We start from the raw sequence: 24,146 nt of genomic DNA, 5'->3' as shown, positions 1-24,146 counted from the left end.
CTGCCCGGCTGCCCACTGCCTGGCAAGTGAGGAGCGCCTCTGCCCGGCTGCCCACCATCTGGGAAGTGAGGAGCACCTCTGCCCAGCTGCCGTCCCATCTGGAATGTGAGGAGGGCTCTGCCCAGTCGCCCCACCGTCTGGGAAGTGTGGAGCGACTCTGCCCAGCTGCCCACTGTCTGGGAAGTGAGGAGGCCTCTGCCCGACTTCCGCCCTGTCTGGGAAGTGAGGAGCATCTTTGCCCAGCTGCCCACTGTCTGGCAAGTGAGGAGCATCTCTGCCCGGCTTCCCACCGTCTGGGATATGAGGAGTACCCCTGCCCGGCCGCTGCCCCCTCTGGGATATGAGGAGTACCTCTGCCTAGCTGCTGCCCTGTCTGGCAAGTGAAGAGCACCACTGACCTGCCGCCACCATGTCTGGGAAGTGAGGAGTGCCTCTGTCTGGCTGCTGTGCAACCTTCCAAGTGTGAAGTGACAGTCTTGTGTGTGATCTTTTCTGTCTTCCCCAAGTTTGCATTTTTGACATTAAAGTTTACTTTTTAATTAAAAAAAAAAAACATATAGGCTCTTTTTAAGTCTGCTTTGCTGGAACTTTTAATAAGGAATCTCAGGTTAGACTTTCCTAGTCTCTCAAGAATACAAAGAGAACTTGTCTGGCTTGTTTCAACTTTGCCTGCAATATCCATAGACTTTGATGAATTGTTCTTTTCTTGATGTCCCCAATATACCTGAGGTCTGCCAGGAAGTGACCTTTCTTATTCATCTGTAAGGTAACCACATAAAGAAACCACATAAGCAAAGCACGAGGTTGGCTTTTTGGCTCCATAAAGCCAACCTTAGTTCCTTAAAACTGTCTGATCATATCTGATTATATGTTCATTTTCATATTTGATATTCCAGTCAACGTCTTAGCAATATAATCAAGGTTTTCAATTGTGTCCCTGTTATAAGGAGGCTAGATTCTTACTGAATTTATGAAAATAACTATATAGTGCCAAGCACGGTGGCTCACACCTGTAATCCCAGCACTTTGGGAGGCCAGCCTGGCCAACATAGTGAAACCCCATCTCTACTAAAAATACAAAAAAATTAGCCGGGCATGGTGGCAGGCACCTCCCAGGTACTCGGGAGGCTGAGGCAGGAGAATCGCTTGAACCCCAGAGGCGGAAGTTGCAGCGAGCTGAGATTGCACCATCGCACTCCAGCCTGGGCGACAAGTGTGAAACTCCATCTCAAAAAAAAAAAAAAAAAAGAAAGAAAAGAAAAAGAAAAAGAAAGTAACTATATAGTCATGAAAATAAGAATAGCTAGTAAGAGTTTCTGAATTCTACAGGGATCAGGTAGAGAAAAAAGGATAAATGTTTCAATTCTGTTTACGAAGGTATAATTTACCCAATTGCGGTAAATTTTAGTTTGCTTAAGAAAAAAGAGAAAAACCATTAAAGACCCAGAAATGTCCTAAAACAAGAAGTCCTAAGAATTATAACCATCAGTCGAGCACGGTGGCTCGTGCCTGTAATCCCAGCACTTTGGCAGGCTGAGGCAGGTGGATCACCTGAGGTGAGGAGTTTGAGACCAGCCTGGCCAACATAGTGAAACCCCGTCTCTACCAAAAATACAAAAAATTAGTTGTGGGTGGTGGCAAGCGCCTATAATCCCAGCTACTCGGGAGGCTGAGGCAGGAGAATCACTTGAACCCAAGAGGTGGAGGTGGCAGTGAGCCAAGATTGTGCCATTGCACCCCAGTCTGGGCAACAAGAGCAAAACTCCATCTCCAAAAAAAGAAAAATAATAATTTAAAAGAATTTTAATCATCATCAGGTCATCTAGTCCAATGTAATTAATTCTTGTTCTGCTTGATCTTTGGTTAGCAATTTCATGAATGAGTCAGTTTTTCCATTAGTGTTCAGGAAGTTCAGCGGTATGATCTTAAAGTCATCAGGAATGTGTACTTCTGTTTTCTCCATGAATCTCCTTAAATACAAATGCACTTTCTTGAGATTTCTGGGCCTACCAGGAAGTCACTTTTCTTACTCATTAGCACAGTCGCCATGCAAAGAAACCACATAAGCATGGTGGTTCATATTATAGTTGTTTGCAAAAGCTTTTAGGAATGCATCAAAATAAAACAATTAACTGTCTATGGATGACAAAATACTTTAAATGGCCATGGTTAAAGGATGAGAATTCATTGTAATACAATTGAGAAAAAAATTCAGTTACTTCTGTCACATACATTTTAAGATAATAACTAGAATTATAACTGACAACCTTATATCAGGACCCATCAGATCTCTAGGAACTTCACGCAATTTCTGGAATACATTATAATATAAATACATACAAATATAACATAAAGAAGGTTTAGCATCACTTCTTTTTTAACAATGCTTCCCATGTAATTTAACATACCAAATTAATTTAACAAGTTTGTTTTTATAAGAAGGAAGACAAGGTGCAGTGGCTCACGCCTATAATCTCAGCACTTTGGGAGGCAGAGGCAGGCGGATTACGAGGTCAACCAATTGAGACCATCTTGGCCAACATGGTGAAACCCCAGCTCTACTAAAAATACAAAGATTAGCTGGGTGTGGTGGTGCAGGCCTGTAGTCCCAGCTACTCGGGAGGCTGAGGCAGGAGAATCTCTTGACCCCGGGGGCGGAGGTTACAGTGAGCCAAGATTATGCCACTGCACTCCAGCCTGGCAACAGAGTGAGACTCCATCTCAAAAAAAATAAAAAAGAAGGAAGACAAGTCCTTTGTGACTTTTTAGGGGTCTTCAGGAAAATTCCAAAGTTAGTTCAAGGTCAAAGACTTCACGTAGAGTTTGATTTTGCAAAGTTGTCAAAAATGCCAAAAGATGGCTGGGTTCAGTGGCTCATGCCTATAATCCCAGCACTTTGGGAAGCCAAGGCAGGAGGATCACCTGAGCCCAGGAGTTCGAGATCAGCCTGGGCAACATAGGAGGAGACCTCATCTCTAAACTAAGTTTTTAAAGGACAATTAAAAAAAAAAAGTTAAAAGACTAAATTTTTTGACTAAATAGGATCACAGGTCACTGTAAAACATTACTCAGTTATCCATTTAACCAAAGCACTGGAAAATTTCAGAGGTAATCACAGAAAGGTATATAGATTTTGTTTTTTTTTTAACTTAGCTCTTTTAATAGAGAAGACTGAGTCTTCTTAAGTAATCAAAGATCTGATAAAGACGATATGAAACACAGGAAATTATTCTGATAAGACACATATTTTTTTCCACCTAAGCAAATTCTAGATTTCCTACACAGATTACATAGACCGTAAAGAAAACTCTTCCATAGTATTTTATCAAGAGAAGTCCAATACTCCAATAAAACTTTGTAATTTCAAGAGAGAAGATGAAACTCTAGTTTTGGATTGTACTTTTGATATTAAAGCTCATCTTTGAGATCCTTATAATAAATTGATTCAATTTCAGCCAACTTAATCACACAAGAATCTCTCTCTCTAACTTTCTAAATCTATTCAGGGTTTTTGTTTGTTTGTTTGTTTTTTGTTTTGAGACAGTCTTGCTATGTTGCCTCAACTGGTCTTAAACTCCTGGGCTCAAGCAATACTCTTGCCTTGGCCTCTTGAGTAGCTACAACTACAGGCATGTGCCACCATGCCTGGCTCCATTCAGTTTTTGTCTTTCTTTTTTTTTTTTTTTTTTTTGAGATGGAGTCTCACTCTGTCGCCCAGCCTGGATGGAGTGCAGTGGCGTGATCTCCGCTCACTGCAAGTTCCACCTCCTGGGTTCACGCCATTCTCCTGCTTCAGCTTCCCGAGTAGCTGGGACTACAGGCACCCGCCACCACTCCCAGCTAATATTTTGTATTTTTAGTAGAGACGGGGTTTCACCATTTTAGCCAGGATGGTGTCAATCTCCTGACCTCGCGATCTGCCCACCTTGGCCTCCCAAAGTGCTGGGATTACAGGTGTGAGCCACCGCGCCGGGCCTTAATTTTTGTCTTTCATTCATTCTCCTTTTTCATTCTGAAACTGCCTTTATATAAACTCTAAACATGAACCAAATTACTCTCCTTTTTTCTCAACAGAAACACATATTAATGCTTAATGCTTTTTTTCTTTTTTTTCCTGAGATGGAATCTCGCTCTGTTACCCAGGCTAGAGTGTAGTGGCACCATCTCGGCTCACTGCAAGCCTCTACCTCCCAGGTTCAAGTGAGTCTCCTTCCTCAGCCTCCTGAGTAGCTGGGACTACAAGCGCGTGCCACCACACCCAGCTAATTTTTTATTTTTAGTAGAGATGGGGTTTTACCATATTGGCCAGGTTTGTCTTGAACTCCTGACCTCAGGTGATCTGCCTGCCTCGGCCTCCCAAAGTGCTGGGATAACAGGCTTGAGCCACCGCGCCCAACTGCTTCATACTTTATCTTACAGAAATCCCATATCCTATTTTCCTTGCATACGACTTTTGTTCTTTACACTTTCCGGTTTTCACTTGAAACTAAGCAATCATTAAGAAATTAAGCAATCATTAAGAAGTTTCTAGTTTTCACTAGAAATTAAGCAATTATGAACTGTCACAGTAGCATTCTGTAGACAAGCAAATTTATGAATATACCGTTTTATAATTTTTAGAAACATATATTTTTTCATAGCAGTTTTTCTTTTTTTCTTTTTTTTTTCGAGATGGAGTTTCACTTTCGTTGCCCAGGCTGGAGTGCAATGGCGCGATTTCGGTTCACCGCAACCTCTGCCTCTCAGGTTCAAGTGATTCTCCTACCTCAGCCTCCTGAGCAGCTGGGATTACAGGCATGCACCATGTCTGGCTAATTTTGTAGTTTTAGTAGAGACAGAGTTTCTCCAGGTTGGTCAGCCTGGTCTCAAACTCCCGACCTCAGGTGATCTGCTCCCCTTGGCCTCCCAAAGTGCTGGGATTACAGGCATGAGCTACTGTGCCCAGTCTGTAGTGCCCAGCCTGTGTCCACAGTTTTTCAGTGTGGCATGGGACATGTTTACTAACACACTCAAACATCTGGAGTCTCTCGTACTAAGAAGCCAAGAGTAGACAGACATATATTCAGCAATTAATGCTTCAATGTTTTATTATATTTGGAAAATATCCAGGTATGCAGTGAATATTTATCATTTAATTTAACTTAGCAAAACCCTGAATATAAGTTACCAAAGAGATTTGGGAAACTATTTTTAGTAGACACGTTATAAACCAAAATCATTGTTAAAAGCTCATTTATATACTTTTATCCTATTTTTATAACTGCTTGACAGGTTCTTCCCGCCTGCTGCACAAACGAAGAGCACGGCATTGCAGTAAAGTAAGAGTTTAATTGGCCGGTCTCAGTGGCTCACGCCTGTAATCCTAGTGCTTTGGGAGGCCAAGGTGGGTGGATTGCCTGAGCTCAGGAGCTCGAGACCACCTGAACAACACGGCGAAACCCTGTCTCTTTGAAAATACAAAAAATTAGCCAGGCATGGTGGCAGGAGTCTGTAATCCCAGCTACTCGGGAGGCCGAGGCAGGAGAATTGCTTGAACCCCAGAGGCGGAGGTTGCAGTGAGCTGAGATTGTGCCACTGCACTCCAGCCTGGGCAACAGAGTAAGACTCCGTCTCAAAAAAAAAAAAAAAAAAAGAGAGAGAGAGAACTGGAGAGAAGATGAGAGAAGGGAGGAGAAACAGGAGCAATAGGAAGGAAGAGGTTGTCGGGGAGCCAGGGTCGGGAGATCTCAAGTTCTCCAAAGAAGCCAATAAAGTCCCGTATTTATTGGCTCAGCAAAACTGCGCCAGCCAAAGGTAGGCGACAGAGTTGGTTGAACACATAGACAGCGGGGCTTCAGGAAGGGAGTTTCAGGCGATGGAGACATTCCCATGGGAGCTGCAGGATTAGCTCGACAGAACAGAGAGGACTTAAAACGGTAACTCCTACTAGGGTCTGAATATTGGCTTCTAGTCAGGCCAACTTCTGACCATAGAGCTCCTTTAAAAAAAAAAGGCTTTTAAGGCTGGGCGTGGTGGCTCATGCCTATAATCCCAGCACTTTGGGAGGCCGAGTTGGATGGATCAGGAGGTCAGGAGTTTGAGACTGGCCTGACCAATATGGTGAAACCCCATTTTAAATCCTACTTAAAATACAAAAATTAGCTGGGCGTGGTAGCACATGTCTGTAATCCCAGCTACTCGGGAGGCTGAGGCAGGGGAATCGCTTGAACCTGGGAGGCGGAGGTTGCAGTGAGCCAAGATGCACCACTGCACTCCAGCCTGGGTGACAGAGCGAGACTCCGTCTCAAAAAAAAAAAAAAAAAAAATCTTATTATCAAATTCTCCTGGGACTAACACTAAGTATTCCTGGCAATATTGAACCCCTATTTGAATAGTTTTTCTTCTTTTTCTTTTACAGATAATGTGCACTTAGCAAATGACTGAAGACCAAAGTCATAAGCCTCTTAGGACTTAAAACCAATGAGCCTTTTATGGCTTAACCACAGAAATGAGAGGCCTCTCCAAACAGGATGCAAAGATACAGCCCTTTCCATAGACTATGGGAGCCATTCCCATAGACAGTCAAGGGAAGAAAGTCTTAGATAACACCCTTAGAGCTGGCAATGGTTGGTAGGATATGAGAAAAAGAAAAATCATTTCATCTGGCTAGATGTTATGGCCTACACCTGTAATCCCAGCACTTTGGGAGGCCGGGGCAGGTGGATCACTTGAGCTCAAGGGTTTGAGACCAGCCTGGGCAACATGGTGAGACCCCACCTCTGCAAAAAAAAAAAAAAAAAAAAAAAAACAAATATTAGCTCGATGTGCTGGTATACACCTGTAGTCCCAGTTACTCAGGAGGCTGAGATGGGAGGATTGCTTAAACCTGGGGAGGTCGAGGCTGCAGTGAGCCATGATCACGCCACAGCACTCCAGCCTGGGTGACGGTGAGACCCTATTCACCTCCCCTTCCAAGAAATTTATTTCATTTGAGGAATGCGAGCCCCTTTAAATTATGAGACCCAGAAAGGCATTTAAAATGTAATACCAGTCACGTCCCTCTCCCCCTTGAGTGAAATAATTACCTCTAGCAGCCACTTGCTATGGGGGCTCTAGACTAACTGTCACCAAGTAGCCATAAAATGCCATACACCCTGTAGTTCAACAATGTACAGCCAATCACCAATGTTATTTATAAAAATAACCAAAGTTATTTCTGTAAACCAATGAGAATTCCTGACAAACAACTTTTGTAAATCTCCCTCTCCTGATTTGTTATTTTTTTCCTTTAAAAACTTGAGCCTCTCTTTTGTTGTCTGGAGCAGTCCCCAAGGCAACTTGGAAGTGTGTCCCGGGCTGCAGTCCTCAACTTTGTGCCGATGACCTCTCTTTGAACTAGATTCTGACCATTTGATGATTTTAGGTTGACAGACACTGGTCACAGATGGGATGCAGCCCATGCTTCTCTTTCTGTCTGGTTATATTCCTGGGTGTCCCTGACCTGGTGGTTGGCTGGCTATATTCTGGGGTGTCCCTAGCCTGGCAGTTGGTAGCTAGGACAGGTAGCCTGGATAATCTGGGTGCCCCAGCAGTTGGATAGCCACGCTACGTTTTTAGGACACAAACAGGAAAGCAATAACTGTCCCTGGGAGTGAAAGGATCAATAAACAATGGTTACCCCAAACCACATTTCACCAGAGTCACTGTCCAAAAAAATTAATTCTTACAAATGATTTCTTCTGCTAATGTGAATTTGAGATAGAAGGCACAAAAGAGAAACTTGTACCTTCCTCCCTTGACTGGTACCACACAGATCCAGAAGTGCTAACTACCATGTTATTTTGCTTATCTATTTATGTATTTATTTATTTTATTTTTAATTAAAAAAAAATTTTTTTTTTTTGAGACAGAGTCTTGCTCTGTTGCCCAGGCTGGAGTACAGTGGCGCAATCTTGGCTCACTGCAAGCTCCGCCTCCCGGCTTCACGCCATTCTCCTGCCTCAGCCTCCTGAGTAACTGAGACTACAGGTGCCCACCACCACACATGGCTAATTTTTTTGAATTTTTAGTAGAGATGGGGTTTCACCTTGTTAGCCAGGATGGTCTCGATCTCCTGACCTCGTGATCCGCCTACCTTGGCCTCCCAAAGTGCTGGGATTACAGGCGTGAGCCACTGCGCCCGGCCTACTTTTTATTTTTTTGAGACAGGGTCTCATGCTCATCGCCCAGGCTGGAGTGCAGTGGTGTAATCACGGCTCACTGCAGCCTCAATTTCCTGGGCTCAAGTGATCCTCCTGCCTCACGAGTAGCTGGGACTACAGGTGCACACCACCATGCCCGGTTAATTTTTTGTATTTTTAGTAGAGACGGGGACTTGCCATGTTGACCAGGCTGATCGCAAACTCCTGGACTCAAGTGATCCACCAGCCTCGGCCTCCCGAAGTGCTGAGATTACAGGCAGGAGCCACTACGCCTGGCTAATTTTTTGTATTTTTAGTAGAGACAGGGTCTTGCCATCTTGCCCAGGGTGGTCTCAAACTCCTGGGCTCAAGTGATGCACCTACCTTGTCCTCCCAAAGTGCTGGGATTACAGGTGTGAGTCACTATGCCTGGCTAATTTTTTGTATTTTTAGTAGAGATGGGGTCTTGCCATCTTGCCCAGGCTGGTCCCAAACTCCTGGGCTAAAGTGGTCCACCTGCCTTGGCCTCCCAAAATACTGGGATTACAGGTGTGAGCCACCACAACCGGCCAACACCACATTCTTACCCATTGCCAGATTCTGTCACTTTTCCAGGGATCCCAATTGTAGAGCAGGCAGGGTGTCCCAGAGATCCCATCTGGGTCACCAAAACTGTAGGGGCAGAACAATAATTTTCTCTATATCCTTTCTGTGTTCCTGGCTGAGACCTCCTGTAACAAAATGGCAGATTAACAAGAGAAAAACAAACGGAAGTTTAACAACATGTATATTTCAAGTATTCATAGGAGATTCCCAGAGAAATGAGTAAAATCTAGAAGGGTGACTTAGAATTCGGACTTAAATACCATCTCCAGATGAAACAAAGCAAGAACGGTTTTGGGGTGGACAGTTATGGGGTGGTGTCCTGAAAAGCTTGGTAAGCAAAGCTAAGGTTTGTAGTGCAGATTTATGTTGATGTCTTCTCTAATGATTAGAGTTTCTGGTGAATTAGAGCACACTTCTCTTCCTGGTATAGGGATAGAGAAACCCTTACAAATGGAGATGCATTTTTCTGTTTGTTTTTTGAGATGGAGTTTCAATTCTGTTGCCCAGGCTAGAATGCAATGGCATGATTTTGGCTCACTGCAAACTCTGCCTCCCTGAGTTCAAGCGATTCTCCTGCCTCAGTCTCCCAAGGAGCTGGGATTACAGGCGCCTGCCTGTAATCTGGCTAATTTTTTTTATTTTTAGTAGAGATGGGATTTCACCATGTTGGCCAGGCTGGTTTCGAACTCCTGACCTAAGGTGATCCACCTGCCTTGGCCTCCCAAAGTCCTGGGATTACAAGTGTGAACCACCATGGCCAGCTGGGTTTTTTTGGTATTTAAGTATATATAGAGAATTATATTTTATTTTTAAATTAATTTTATTTTATCTTTTATAATTAATTATAAAATTTTATTTTTAATTATACATTTTTAAATTAATTAGAGATAAGGTCTTGCTGGTCTCAAACTCCTGATTTCAAGTGACCCTCCTACCTCAGCCTCCCCAGTAGCTGGGACTACAGGCACGACACCACACCCAGCTAATATTTTGATTTTTTTGTAGAGATGGGGTCTCCCTATATTGCCCAGGCTGGTCTCAAACTCCTGGGCTCAAGTGATCCTCCTGCCTGGGCTTCCCAATGTGCTGGGATTATAGGCATGGGCCGCTATGCCTGGCAAGAGACGTTTTTTGTTGTTTCTGAGACTATCAGAAAACATCAGAGAGATGGTTTCTATAGATGTAAATTTCCCTTACAAAAGGGTAGCTTTTACAATATTTAATTTAATTTAATTTTTTGAGATGAGTCTCACTCTGTCACCCAGGCTGGAGTGCAGTAGCATGATCTCAGCTCACTGCAGCCTCCGCCTCCCTAGTTCAAGTGACTCTCCTGCCTCAGCCTCCCAAGTAGCTGGGATTACAGGCACCCACCACCATGCCTGGCTAATTTTTGTATTTTTAGTAGAGACAGGGTTTCACCATGTTGGTCAGGCTGGTCTTGAACTCCTGACATCAGGTGATCCACCTGTCTCAGCCTCCCAAAGTGCTGGGACTACAGGTGTGAGCCACCATGCCTGGCCTTAAATTTTTTTTTTTTTTTTTTTTTTTTTTTGAGATGGAGTTTTACTCTTGTCACCCAAGCTGGAGTGCAATGGCGCCATCTCTGTTTACTGCAACCTCTGCCTCCCGGGTTCAAGTGATTCTCCTGCCTCAGCCTCCCGAATAGCTGGGATTATAGGCACCCGCCACAATGCCCAGGCAAAAGGGTCATTTTTACTCTGCTTTCAGAGCTGCTTCTTCAGTTGCTGTTTCTCAGAATAATCCATATGCACAAAAGGCCTATCTTGGATGGCATATTCCAGTCTCCTACAGTGATCTGGCCTCCCAGATAGTCACCAGCAGACTCCTGCAGAAAGGAAAAGTTGGGACAAGCAGGTAGGAGGGCCAGGCACTAATGACAAGGGGAAGTGCAGAGAGAGGCAGTGAGCCCAGGAGGGACTGGGGTCTGTAGCTGAGTTGCAACACAGCCCAGGGTTTGGTTAAAGTTCCCATCTCCACTGCCTAGTGACCCTTTCCACCATGCTCCCTCCAAACCAGCTTCTTTTTTTTCTTCTGTTCTCTCTTCCTCATTCTCTCTTTTTTTTTTTTTTTTTTTTTTTTTTGAGACAGAGTCTTGCTCTGTCCCCCAGGCTGAAGTGCAGTGGTGTGATCCTGGCTCACTGCAAGCTCCACTTCCCAGACTCATGCCATTCTTCTGCCTCAGCCTCCCAAGCAGCTGGGACTACAGGCACCTGCCACCACGACCAGCTAATTTTTTGTATTTTTAGTAGAGACGTGGTTTCACCTTGTTAGCCAGGATGGTCTCGATCTCCTGACCTTGCGATCTGCCTGCCTTGGCCTCCCAAAGTGTTGGGATTACAGGCGTGAGCCACTGCGCCTAGCCTCTCTTCCTCTTTCTTGGCACAGGCTCTGCAGTCTCAGTGATGAGCGGTCCTTTCGCACCATAGCCCAGCCAGCCTCGTGTTGTTCTGGGGTCACTAAGCCTGGATTAACCCAGTTGGGTCAGTCATTTGGTCACCTCTGGCCTCTGATTCCTCAGACAGGAGAAATCCAGCCCAACCCAGCAGTCTGCCCACACCTTAGAAATTCTCTAGAAAGGATATTAAGAAATTCTTACATCAAAAAGCTCAATAACTCTTGTACCAACCTAATAAATCAAAATTGGCCTTTATCCTGACCTGGCAGGGGAGATGCCATGCTCACGAAGGTGGTTCTCCCAGAGTGAGGCTTATCCATTGCACTCCAGATGTGCTGACCCCTGCCACTTCCCCAAATGTAGATCTTTTTATTTATTTATTTTTTTGAGACAGAGTCTTGCTCTGTCACCCAGGCTCAAGTGCAGTGGCACGATCTTGGCTCACTATAGCCTCTGTCTCCCAAGTTCAAGTGATTCTGCTGCCTCAGCCTCTTGAGTAGTTGTGATTACAGGCACCCGCCACCATGCCTGGCTAATTTTTGTATTTTTAGTAGAGACAAGGTTTTGCCATGTTACCCAGGCTGGTCTCAAACTCCTGGGCTCAATTGATCCACTTGCCTTGGCCTCCCAAAGTGCTGGGATTACAGGTGTGAGCCACAGTACCCAGGCCAAATGTGGAGTCTTGGCCCTATATTTGGTGGTAGTGGAGAACGACCTTCACGCTAAAAAGTAAACAAATGGAATTGAACCAAGCAGGGTGGCTCCCACCTGAAATTCCAGCACGTTGGGAGGCCAAGGCAGGAGGACTGCTTGAGCCCAGGAGTTCCAGATCAGCCTGGGCAACATAGTGAGACCCTGTCTTTTTTTTTTTTTTTTTTTTTTTTTTTACTTTAAGTTCTAGGGTACATGTGCATAACGTGCAGGTTTGTTACATATGTATACTTGTGCCCTGTTGGTGTGCTGCACCCATCAACTCGTCAGCACCCATCAATTCATCATTTATATCATGTATAACTCCCCAATGCAATCCCTACCCCCTCCCCCTCCCCAAGATAGGCCCCAGTGTGTGATGTTCCCCTTCCCGAGTCCAAGTGATCTCATTGTTCAGTTCCCACCTATGAGTGAGAACATGTGGTGTTTGGTTTTCTCTTCTTGTGATAGTTTGCTAAGAATGATGGTTTCCAGCTGCATCCATGTCCCTACAAAGGACGCAAACTCATCCTTTTTTATGGCTGCATAGTATTCCATGGTGTATATGTGCCATATTTTCTTAATCCAGTCTGTCACAGATGGACATTTGGGTTGATTCCAAGTCTTTGCTATTGTGAATAGTGCCGCAATAAACATACGTGTGTATGTGTCTTTGTAGTAGAATAATTTATAATCCTTTGGGTATATACCCAGTAGTGGGATGGCTGGGTCATATGGTACATCTAGTTCTAGATCCTTGAGGAATTGCCATACTGTTTTCCATAATGGTTGAACTAGTTTACAATCCCACCAACAGTGTAAAAGTGTTTCTGTTTCTCCACATCCTCTCCAGCACCTGTTGTTTCCTGATTTTTTAATGATTGCCATTCTAACTGGTGTGAGATGGTATCTCATTGTGGTTTTGATTTGCATTTCTCTGATGGCGAGTGATGATGAGCATTTTTTCATGTGTCTGTTGGCTGTATGAATGTCTTCTTTTGAGAAATGTCTGTTCATATCCTTTGCCCACTTTTTGATGGGGTTGTTTGTTTTTTTCTTGTATATTTGTTTGAGTTCTTTGTAGATTCTGGATATTAGCCCTTTGTCAGATGAGTAGATTGCAAAAATTTTCTCCCATTCTGTAGGTTGCCTGTTCACTCTGATGGTAGTTTCTTTTGCTGTGCAGAAGCTCTTTAGTTTAATGAGATCCCATTTGTCAATTTTGGCTTTTGCTGCCGTTGCTTTTGGTGTTTTAGACATGAAGTCCTTGCCCATGACTATGTCCTGAATGGTACTACCTAGATTTTCTTCTAGGGTTTTTATGGTATTAGGTCTAACATTTAAGTCTCTAATCCATCTTGAATTAATCTTCGTATACGGAGTAAGGAAAGGATCCAGTTTCAGCTTTCTACTTATGGCTAGCCAATTTTCCCAGCACCATTTATTAAATAGGGAATCCTTTCCCCATTTCTTGTTTCTCTCAGGTTTGTCAAAGATCAGATGGCTGTAGATGTGTGGTATTATTTCTGAGGACTCTGTTCTGTTCCATTGGTCTATGCTCTGTTTTGGTACCAGTACCATGCTGTTTTGGTTACTGTAGCCTTGTAGTATAGTTTGAAGTCAGGTAGCGTGACGCCTCCAGCTTTGTCCTTTTGACTTAGGATTGTCTTGGCAATGCGGGCTCTTTTTTGGTTCCATATGAACTTTAAAGCAGTTTTTTCCAATTCTGTGAAGAAACTCATTGGTAGCTTGATGGGGATGGCATTGAATCTATAAATAACCTTGGGCAGTATGGCCATTTTCATGATATTGATTCTTCCTATCCATGAGCATGATATGTTCTTCCATTTGTTTGTGTCCTCTTTGATTTCACTGAGCAGTGGTTTGTAGTTCTCCTTGAAGAGGTCCTTTACATCCCTTGTAAGTTGGATTCCTAGGTATTTTATTCTCTTTGAAGCAATTGTGAATGGAAGTTCATTCCTGATTTGGCTCTCTGCTTGTCTGTTACTGGTGTATAAGAATGCTTGTGATTTTTGCACATTAATTTTGTATCCTGAGACTTTGCTGAAGTTGCTTATCAGCTTAAGGAGATTTTGGGCTGAGACGATGGGGTTTTCTAAATATACAATCATGTCATCTGCAAACAGGGACAATTTGACTTCTTCTTTTCCTAACTGAATACCCTTGATTTCTTTCTCTTGCCTGATTGCCCTAGCCAGAACTTCCAACACTATGTTGAATAGGAGTGGTGAGAGAGGGCATCCCTGTCTTGTACCAGTTTTCAAAGGGAATTTTTCCAGTTTTTGCCCATTCAGTATGATATTAGCTGTGGGCTTGTCATAAATAGCTCTTATTATTTTGAGGTACATTCCATCAATACCGAATTTATTGAGCGTTTTTAGCATGAAGGGCTGTTGAATTTTGTCAAAAGCCTTTTCTGCATCTATTGAGATAATCATGTGGTTCTTGACTTTGGTTCTGTTTATATGCTGGATTATGTTTATTGATTTGCGAATGTTGAATCAGCCTTGCATCCCAGGGATGAAGCCCACTTGATCATGGTGGATAAGCTTTTTGATGTGCTGCTGAATCCGGTTTGCCAGTATTTTATTGAGGATTTTTGCATCGATGTTCATCAGGGATATTGGTCTAAAATTCTCTTTTTTTGTTGTGTCTCTGCCAGGCTTTGGTATCAGGATGATGTTGGCCTCATAAAATGAGTTAGGGAGGATTCCCTCTTTTTCAATTGATTGGAATAGTTTCAGAAGGAATGGTACCAGCTCCTCCTTGTACCTCTGGTAGAATTCAGCTGTGAATCCATCTGGTCCTGGACTTTTTTTGGTGGGTAGGCTATTAATTGTTGCCTCAATTTCAGAGCCTGCTATTGGTCTATTCAGGGATTCAACTTCTTCCTGGTTTAGTCTTGGGAGAGTGTAAGTGTCCAGGAAATTATCCATTTCTTCTAGATTTTCTAGTTGATTTGCGTAGAGGTGTTTATAGTATTCTCTGATGGTAGTTTGTACGAGAAATACGTGACAAATGCACAAGCTTCAGTAACCGACTCGATCAACTGGAAGAAAGAGTATCAGCGATTGAGGATCAAATGAATGAAATGAAGCGAGAAGAGAAACCAAAAGAAAAAAGAAGAAAAAGAAATGAACAAAGCCTGCAAGAAGTATGGGATTATGTAAAAAGACCAAATCTACGTCTGCTTGGGGTGCCTGAAAGTGAGGGGGAAAATGGAACCAAGTTGGAAAACACTCTTCAGGATATCATCCAGGAGAACTTCCCCAACCTAGTAGGGCAGGCCAACATTCAAATTCAGGAAATACAGAGAATGCCACAAAGATACTCCTCGAGAAGAGCAACTCCAAGACACATAATTGCCAGATTCACCAAAGTTGAAATGAAGGAAAAAATCTTAAGGACAGCCAGAGAGAAAGGTCGGGTTACCCACAAAGGGAAGCCCATCAGACTAACAGCAGATCTCTCGGCAGAAACTCTACAAGCCAGAAGAGAGTGGGGGCCAATATTCAACGTTCTTAAAGAAAAGAATTTTAAACCCAGAATTTCATATCCAGCCAAACTAAGTTTCATAAGTGAAGGAGAAATAAAATCCTTTACAGATAAGCAAATGCTTAGAGATTTTGTCACCACCAGGCCTGCCTTACAAGAGACCCTGAAGGAAGCCCTAAACATGGAAAGGAACAACCGGTACCAGCCATCGCAAAAACATGCCAAAATGTAAAGACCATCGAGGCTAGGAAGAAACTGCATCAACTAATGAGCAAAATAACCAGTTAATATCATAATGGTAGGATCAAGCTCACACATAACAATATTAACCTTAAATGTAAATGGACTAAATGCTCCAATTAAAAGACACAGACTGGCAAACTGGATAAAGAGTCAAGACCCATCAGTCCGCTGTATTCAGGAGACCCATCTCACATGCAGAGACATACATAGGCTCAAAATAAAGGGATGGAGGAAGATCTACCAAGCAAATGGAAACAAAAAAAGGCAGGGGTTGCAATCCTAGTCTCTGATAAAACAGACTTTAAACCATCAAAGATCAAAAGAGACAAAGAAGGCCATTACATAATGGTAAAGGGATCAATTCAACAGGAAGAGCTAACTATCCTAAATATATATGCACCCAATACAGGAGCACCCAGATTCATAAAGCAAGTCCTTAGAGACTTACAAAGAGACTTAGACTCCCATCCAATAATAATGGGAGACTTCAACACTCCACTGTCAACATTAGACAGATCAACGAGTCAGAAAGTTAACAAGGATATCCAGGAATTGAACTCATCTCTGCACCAAGCGGACCTAATAGACATCTATAGAACTCTCCACCCCAAATCAACAGAATATACATTCTTCTCAGCACCACATCGCACTTATTCCAAAATTGACCACATAATTGGAAGTAAAGCACTCCTCAGCAAATGTAAAAGAACAGAAATTATAACAAACTGTCTCTCAGACCACAGTGCAATCAAACTAGAACTCAGGACTAAGAAACTCAATCAAAACCGCTCAACTACATGGAAACTGAATAACCTGCTCCTGAATGACTACTGGGTACATAATGAAATGAAGGCAGAAATAAAGATGTTCTTTGAAACCAATGAGAACAAAGATACAACATACCAGAATCTCTGGGACACATTTAAAGCAGTGTGTAGAGGGAAATTTATAGCACTAAATGCCCACAAGAGAAAGCAGGAAAGATCTAAAATTGACACTCTAACATCACAATTAAAAGAACTAGAGAGGCAAGAGCAAACACATTCAAAAGCTAGCAGAAGGCAAGAAATAACTAAGATCAGAGCAGAACTGAAGGAGATAGAGACACAAAAAACCCTCCAAAAAATCAATGAATCCAGGAGTTGGTTTTTTGAAAAGATCAACAAAATTGACAGACCGCTAGCAAGACTAATAAAGAAGAAAAGAGAGAGGAATCAAATAGATGCAATAAAAAATGATAAAGGGGATATCACCACCGACCCCACAGAGAGACCCTGTCTTTTAAAAAGTAGAGCAAATTAGCTGGGAGTGGTGGTGCACACCTGTGGTCCCCGCTGCTGGGGAGGCTGAGGTGGGAGCATCACTTGAACCCAGGACTTCAAGGCTGCATGAGCTATGATCATGCCACTGCACTCCAAGATGGATGACAGAGTAGGACCTAGACTCCAAAAAAATAGGCAAAGGCAGTTAAGAGTTTGGCAAAAGTAGAAGGTCAGAGGCAGAGATGACTAAAAAACATCCAACTGCCTCAACCACCAGTGCACACTGCCACCTCTGACACCAAGGTCCCGGGCAGAGGGGAGAGGTGAAAGGATAGGGGCCTTGCACTGCAAGGGGAGTGGGGAAGATGTGGAGCTTGGAGCCCATTTCATTTTTTAAAAATTATTTTTTGAGACAGAGTTTCACTCTTGTTGCCTAGCCTGGAGTGCAATGGCCTGATCTTGGCTCACCACAACCTCTGCCTCCTGAGTTCAAGTGAGTCTCCTTCCTCAGCCTCCTGAGTAGCTGGGATTACAGGCATGTGCCACTATGCCCGGCAAATTTTCTATTTTTAGTAGAGCCGGGCTTTCTTCATGTTGGTCAGGCTGGTCTCAAACTCCTGACCTCATGTGATCTGCCTGCCTTGGCCTCCCAAAGTGCTGGGATTACAGGCATGAGCTATACCATGCCTGGCCCTTTTTTTTCTTGTTTGAGATGGACTTTTGCTCTGTCACCCAGGCTGGAATGCAGTGGCACAATCAGTACACTGCAACCTCTGCCTCCCGGGTTCAAGTAATTCTCCTGCCTCAGCCTCCCAAGTAGCTGGGATTACAGGCACCCACCACCACGCCTGGCTAATTTTTTTGTATTTTTTAATGTAGAGACGGGGTTTCACCATGTTGCCTAGGCTGGTCTCAAACTCCTGACCTCAGGTGATCTGCCAGTCTCGGCCTCCCAAAGTACTGGGATTATAGGCATGAGCCACCGCGCCCAGCCAGAGCCCATTTCACTTGAATCACAGAACAAGACTATCAGCCAACTTTTCGGTTACCACATTAAAAAAGTAACACATTAATAACTAATATTCAAAGGGGGCTTCACAAGCATCAGGCTCTGCACTTTTATGTATATTATCTCCATGAGGAGTAGGTTTTATTCACCCCTACTTCATGGAAGAGAAAACTGAGGCTCCGTGAGGGTCAATAAACCACCTGAGTTCACAAAGCCAAGAAAAGACAGAGCCAGGATTGGAACTCACATCTCTCAAGCTCCAAAGACAATGCATAGCCCAAGGCTAAAGAGTGCTGTTTCACTCTTAGTATTGGCCAGTCTTTGTATTGGCCATTTCTCTCATTCATTTTGTAAAATTTTTATTGAGTACCTATGATGTACCAGGTGCTGGGAATGGAGCAGTGAACAATGTCTTTGATCCCATGGGTCAAAAGTAGGCACTCAGAACCAAGGTAAGCCGAAAAGCATACCTGTTGGTTTCTTAGACATCTACATCCAGCCCATATCCTTTGTCTCGGCTACCACGGCCTGAGGTGGCAGCTGCCCTTTCATGACTTTTTCCTCTTTAGTTTGAATTTACTGGAATAAACACATGTGTGTATAAAAGCAAATGGAGCTCAAAAAGTGATTTCCTCCTCCAAGCTCTCTTTTCTCCAGAGAGGGTGACTCAGAGCCCCAAATCCTTGCCTTTTCTTGTTTCTACCTAAGTTTGAGGCACAACAGCCTGGCTGGCCCTGCTCCTCTCAGTTTCTTGATTGGCCCAAGTCCAGTCACAGAGACAGCAGCTGGCCAATTTCCTTCCCTTCCTCTTCTGCAGCCAGCTCTTCATGGAGCCCAAAGGGTCTGCAGCAAGGTTCATTCTCACCCTCGTCTCCACCAGCCCACCCTCATCTCCCACCAAGGTCCCCAGAACAAAGGCAGACTTCTTCACATCCTCTGACTAAACTAGTTTCTCCAACTTTTCTGGCAGAGGAGTTTTTGTTTGTTGAAGAAGCAAGTCCTGACCTGCAGAGTCCTTTCTCTGCAGGGCTGGGATAAAACAAAATCAGATGGGTCAAGAAAGAGTTGCTGAAATCGTTGAACCAGAGCTGACTGTGGGGGTTGGGGTGCTGGGGAAATCCTCCCCATCCTCTGTGGTCTGCCTTACGGCCTCTTATCTTTCAAGCTGTCTTCTCCTTCTATGATTCAGCTCCAGGTTGTGCAGAAAACAATTATTTCTTCACTCGGAGGAGCTCAGTGTTGCTGCGCTTCATTGCCATCAGGTGAGAGAGCAGAGTTTGATCAGTGGATGACATAAAAGACTGAGTAAGAAGACAGTTATCTTTGACTTACTCTGGGAACAAGATTTCATTTTAAATTTAACAGTGCTCAGAAACCTTATCCTTATCACTAGCACTGTCAGAAGCATTTGAACCAGAGCAACTCCATCTTGAATAGGAGCTGGGTAAAATGAGGCTGAGACCCACTGGGCTGCATTCCCAGATGGTTAAGGCATTCTAAGTCACAGAATGAGATAGGAGGTCAGCACAAGATATAGGTCATAAAGACCCTGCAGATAAAACAGGTTTCAGTAAAGAAGCCGGCTCTAACCCACCAAAACCAAGATGGCCACGAGAGTGACCTCTGGTTGTCCTCACTGTTATACTCCCACCAGCGCCATGACAGTTTACAAATGCCATGGTAACGTTAGGAAGTTACCCTATATGGTCTAAAAAAGGGAGGCATGAATAATTCACCCCCTGTTTAGCATATCATCAAGAAATAAACATAAAAATGGGCAACCAGCAGCCCTCCGGGGCTGCTCTGTCTGCGGAGTAGTCGTTCTGTTATTCCTTTACTTTCTTAATAAACTTGCTTTCACTTTACTGACTCACTCTGAATTCTTTCTTGCACGAGATCCAAGAACCCTCTCTTGGGGTCTGGATCAGGACCCCTTTCCTATAACGGTACTGTACTGTGGTACTAATTACTGCAGAACAAATTCGTGTGTGATTTTATATTGCCTGGCCTTTGTCTGTCCTTACTTGATGGCTCTCTGTGGGTCTTAAAAACCCAATAAGATTCTAAGTGCTTCTGACGAGATCTCATTCCATTGCTTGGATCCCCTGGGTCAGTAATGCCCTGGGCTAAGCTAGGCACTCTGGCTGGTCAGTATTTCTTGATTTCCCTATAGCACAGCTAAATAGTACAGTCAGCCTCAAAGCAGGAAGAAAAAGGGATCTTTTTCTGCTGAATCTGAAAATATCTTTTGTAAACAGTCTGCTCATGTCTCCAGAGCAGGACAGAAACCAGATGCAGGCAGAGATATCTAAACATGTCTTATCTGGATAGAAAATTGAGCTTAAGATAATAAATATCTTGGAATATGATAAAACCCAGAGGCCCCTTCCTGGGCCATGATTAACTGAAGAAAAAAAAAGTCTAGTAATACGTGACCTTATCAGAGAGATTTATGTTCAGTTGAAAGCCAAGTTATTTTGAGCTGAGCAAAATGAGGATTCAAATTACAGGAGTGCAGAGTAAACTTTTGGCATATTAGCGGATGTCTCGGTAAGTTTCTCAGGGACAGTGTTTTTCAGAGATGACAGGATTAAGGAGAGAACCTTTTTATGACATTGTACTGGAAATAGACTCTCCACATTGCCCAGCACATACAGATGCTGAATAATATTTTTTTCTTTTTTTTTTTTTTGAGACAGAGTTTCCCTCATCGCCCAGGCTAGAGTGCAATGGCACGATCTCAGCTCACAGTAACCTCTGCTTTCTGGGTTCAAGCGATTCTCCTACCTCAGCCTCCCAAGTAGCTTGGATTATAGGCACGCACCAGCACGCCCAGCTAATTTTTTTTTTTTGTATTTTTAGTAGAGATGGGGTTTCACCATGTCAGCCAGGAAGGTCTTGATCTCTTGACCTCATGATCCACCCACCTCGGCCTCCCAAAGTGCTGGCATTGCAGGCGTAAGCCACTGTGCCCGGCCTAATTTTTGTATTTTTAGTAGAGACAGGGTTTCACTATGTTGGCCAGGCTAGTCTTGAACTCATGACCTCAGGTGATCTGCCTGCCTCGGCCTCCCAAAATGCTGGGATTACAGGGGTAAGTCACCGCACCCGGCCTAATTTTTTTTTTTTTTTTTTTCCCCGAGATGGAGTCTCGCTCTGTTGCCCATGCTATAGCGCACTGGTGCGATCTCCACTTACAGCAACGTCCAACTCCTGGGTTCAAGCAATTCTTCTGCCTCAGTCTCCCAAGTAGCTGGGATTACGGGCACTTGCCACCACGCCCAGCTAATTTTTGTATTTTTCATAGAGATGGGGTTTCACCATGTTGGCCAGGCTGATCTCAAATTCCTGACTTCAAGTGATCTGCCTAGCTCAGCCTCCCAAAGTGCTGGGATTACAGGCATGAGCCACCTCACCTGGCCAATAAATATTTTATTTAAAAAATTTACTTATTAAGCAAACGCTTATATTGCATTTAGACAATGCAGGCACTATTCTACTTGTGTTACAACTATTTACTCATGTTCCTGTTGCTTCCAGCCTTGAGGCTGAGCTTGCCATTTAGCTGGGAGTAATCAAGAAATGCCAGGTCAGGAGCAGTGGCTCACACCTGTAATCCCTGCACTTTGGGAGGCCAAGGTGGGATGATTGCTTTGAGGCCAGGAGTTTGAGCCAACTCTGAGCAACATAGTGAGACCTCGTCTCAACAAAATAAAATTTAAAAATTAGCTGGTCATGGTGGCGTGTGCCTGTAATCCCAGATAGTGGGGAGGCTGAGGTGGGAGGACCCCTTGAACCCAGGACGTCAAGGCTGCAGTGAGCATCCTGCCACTACACTCCAAAGTGGGCGATAGAGAGAGGCCCTGTCAAGAAAGAAAAAACAAAGAAAAGGAAAGGAAAGGAAGAAAGAAAGGAAAGAAAAGAAAGAAATCGAGCAGCCGGGAAGGGAAGGGGAGGGGAGGGGAAGGGAAGAGAGGGGAGGGGAGGGGAAGGGAGGAAAGGAAAGGAAAGAAGAAAGGAAGGAGAAAGAAAGAGAAAGAGAAAAGAAAGAAAAGGAGAAAGGAAGGAAGGAAGGAGAAAGAAAGAGAAAGAGAAAGAAAGAGAGAAAGGAAGGAAGGAAAGGTAAGGGAAGGAAAGAAAAGAAAGAAACTAAGTAGCCAGGAAGGGAAGAGAAGGGAAGGGGAGGGGAGGGGAGGGGGGAGGAGGAAGGCAGGCAGGCATGCATGCAGGAAAGAAGGAAAAAAGAGAACAAGAAAGAAAGAAAAAGAGAAAGGAGAGGAGAGAAGAGGGGAGGGGAGGAAAGGGAAAGGAAAGGAAGAAAGGAAGAAAGGAGAAAGAGAGGGAGGGGGGAGAAAGAAGGGAAGGGAAGGGAAGGGAAGGGAAGGGGAAGGGGAAGGGGAAGGGAGAAAGAAACTAAGTAGCCTGGAAGGGAGGGGAGGGGATGGGAGGGAGGGGAGGGGAAAGGAAGGAAGGAAGGAAGGAAGGAAGGAAGGAAGGAAGGAAGGAAGGAAGGAAGGAAGGAAGGAAAAGGAAAGGAGAGAGAGAAAGAAAAAGAAGAAGAGGAGAGGGGAGGGGAGGAGAGGGGAGGGGAGGAGAGGGGAGGGGAGGGGAGGAGAGGGGAGGGGAGGGGAGGGGAGGGGAGGGGGAGGGAAAAGAAACAGAGCAGCCAGCCTGCCTAGCACAGCCCTGGACACCACTGACCCCTATGTTTGGGTTGAGATCTGTCCCTGAGTTAACTTCAACTCCAGGGCTGTCAGGCACTGCTGCTATCAATACCTCATTTGTCCCTCACAACAACTCTGGGGTGGCCTCCTTTCTATGACTTTCTATGAGCCCGCCTGTCCCTCTGCTATTACAGTGAAGCAGATGAAACTGCTGATCTTTGTCACTGATGTTTTGGCTGTTTTCAATTTCCAAAAATGACAATTAAATGCAATTCAACCTAACACTGCCTAAATTTTAAAAGAGGAAATAGATGCTCAGAGTGTTTAACAAACCAGCCCCAGTGCCTCAGAGGTAGTCAACAGCAGTATCTGAATTCAAAATCCAGTTTGCCTCCCTCTGAACTTCTTAACATGCTACTTTTAACCACCCATTAAGAACCCGGGAACCAGTTGCTAGGGTTTGAGTATCAGTTCATCTACATGGCAGCCCTGTGCCTCGGAAATAATAATAATGCAGACCAGGTGCGGTGGCTCACACCTGTAATTCCAACACTTTGGGAGGTCCAGGCGGCTGGATCCCTTGAGCCCAGGAGTTCGAGACTAGCCTGGGCAACTCAGTGAGTGAGACCTCCACCACCAGGTATGGCGGCCGCGCACCTGTAGTCAGGAGAATCATTTGAGCCCAAGAGTTGGAGGCTGCAGTGAGCTGTGATCACACCACTGCACTCCAGCCTGGGTGACAGAGCGAAATAATAATAATAATGATGATGATGATGATGATGATGCAGTATTGTCCAATTTACAGGGTTGCCCTGAGGATTGAGTAAGGAAATCTAAGTTCAGAGATTTAGAACAGAGCCCTGCACTGTGTAAGCACTCTATAGATGTGAGCTATTATTATCATCTTCAGGTTCCTTTGGTAGTTTTTTCCTGCTTGAATAAAATATAGCAACACACACACACCTCCTTTGTCCACTAATATAATCCCACAAAACGGAGGAACTCAGCAGTGAGGACATTCTGACTCCAAGCAGGAAGGAGATGAACGATGAACCTTAGGCTGTGCGCCTCGCGGTTTCCTCCTGTCACCGGGGGTGGGGCTGCAGTCTGGCTTCACACTTCCAGGTCTTTTCTTGTTTTTAAGGGGGCGGGGGCTGTCACCTCTGCGGAGTCAGCTGTGATTGATCCTTCTCCACACCCAGCCAAGCACCCCCCACAGGGGAGCGCCCGCAGTAGGGCGGGCGGCAAGGGCAGTTCTAGCCAACAGTCCCTAAATCATCCCAGCAGGGGCGCGGGAAATTCCACCGAGGTGAAAGCCTAGGCGGCCGGGTGAGGAAATCCCCATGCCCGGCCCCAGAAACCGCTCCAGGTGGAAGTCACTTGTCTAAAGAGAACAGGGCGTAACAGGGGTCATTTCAGGGCTGTTCTTTTAAATCGGTGAGCACGGTCTACTTTCCCTCAGTTTATTCTAGAGGCCACACGCCACCCCCGCCCCCGGGAAGTTGCCCGGTTGCGGGTCCCGGGACAGGCCCACCTGGCCCGCGGCGCTCGCAGCATCCGGACCTGGTCAGCCTCGCGCCC

At 44.6% G+C, this 24,146-nt stretch overlaps 1 long non-coding RNA gene and 1 pseudogene across 2 annotated transcripts; one reads left to right on the top strand and one right to left on the bottom strand.

Annotated features, from left to right (window-relative positions):
• Positions 1 to 586: 586 nt before the first annotated feature.
• On the bottom strand, positions 587 to 24,143 carry LOC115899592. 2 transcript variants are annotated; one of them, XR_004059242.1, is made up of 4 exons: positions 24,100 to 24,141; positions 23,620 to 23,949; positions 8,747 to 8,890; positions 587 to 759 (listed from the first exon to the last, which is right to left on the bottom strand). It is a non-coding gene; the product is annotated as an uncharacterized LOC115899592 (long non-coding RNA). The 2 variants fall into 2 exon arrangements; XR_004059241.1 differs by having other exon boundaries at positions 23,620 to 24,143.
• Positions 11,436 to 11,588, top strand: LOC115899847 (annotated as a pseudogene).
• Positions 24,144 to 24,146: the final 3 nt, after the last annotated feature.

Source organism: Rhinopithecus roxellana, chromosome 9 (assembly GCF_007565055.1).
Source record: "Rhinopithecus roxellana isolate Shanxi Qingling chromosome 9, ASM756505v1, whole genome shotgun sequence".
NCBI lineage: Eukaryota > Metazoa > Chordata > Mammalia > Primates > Cercopithecidae > Rhinopithecus > Rhinopithecus roxellana.
This window is presented reverse-complemented; position numbering and strand designations above follow the sequence as displayed.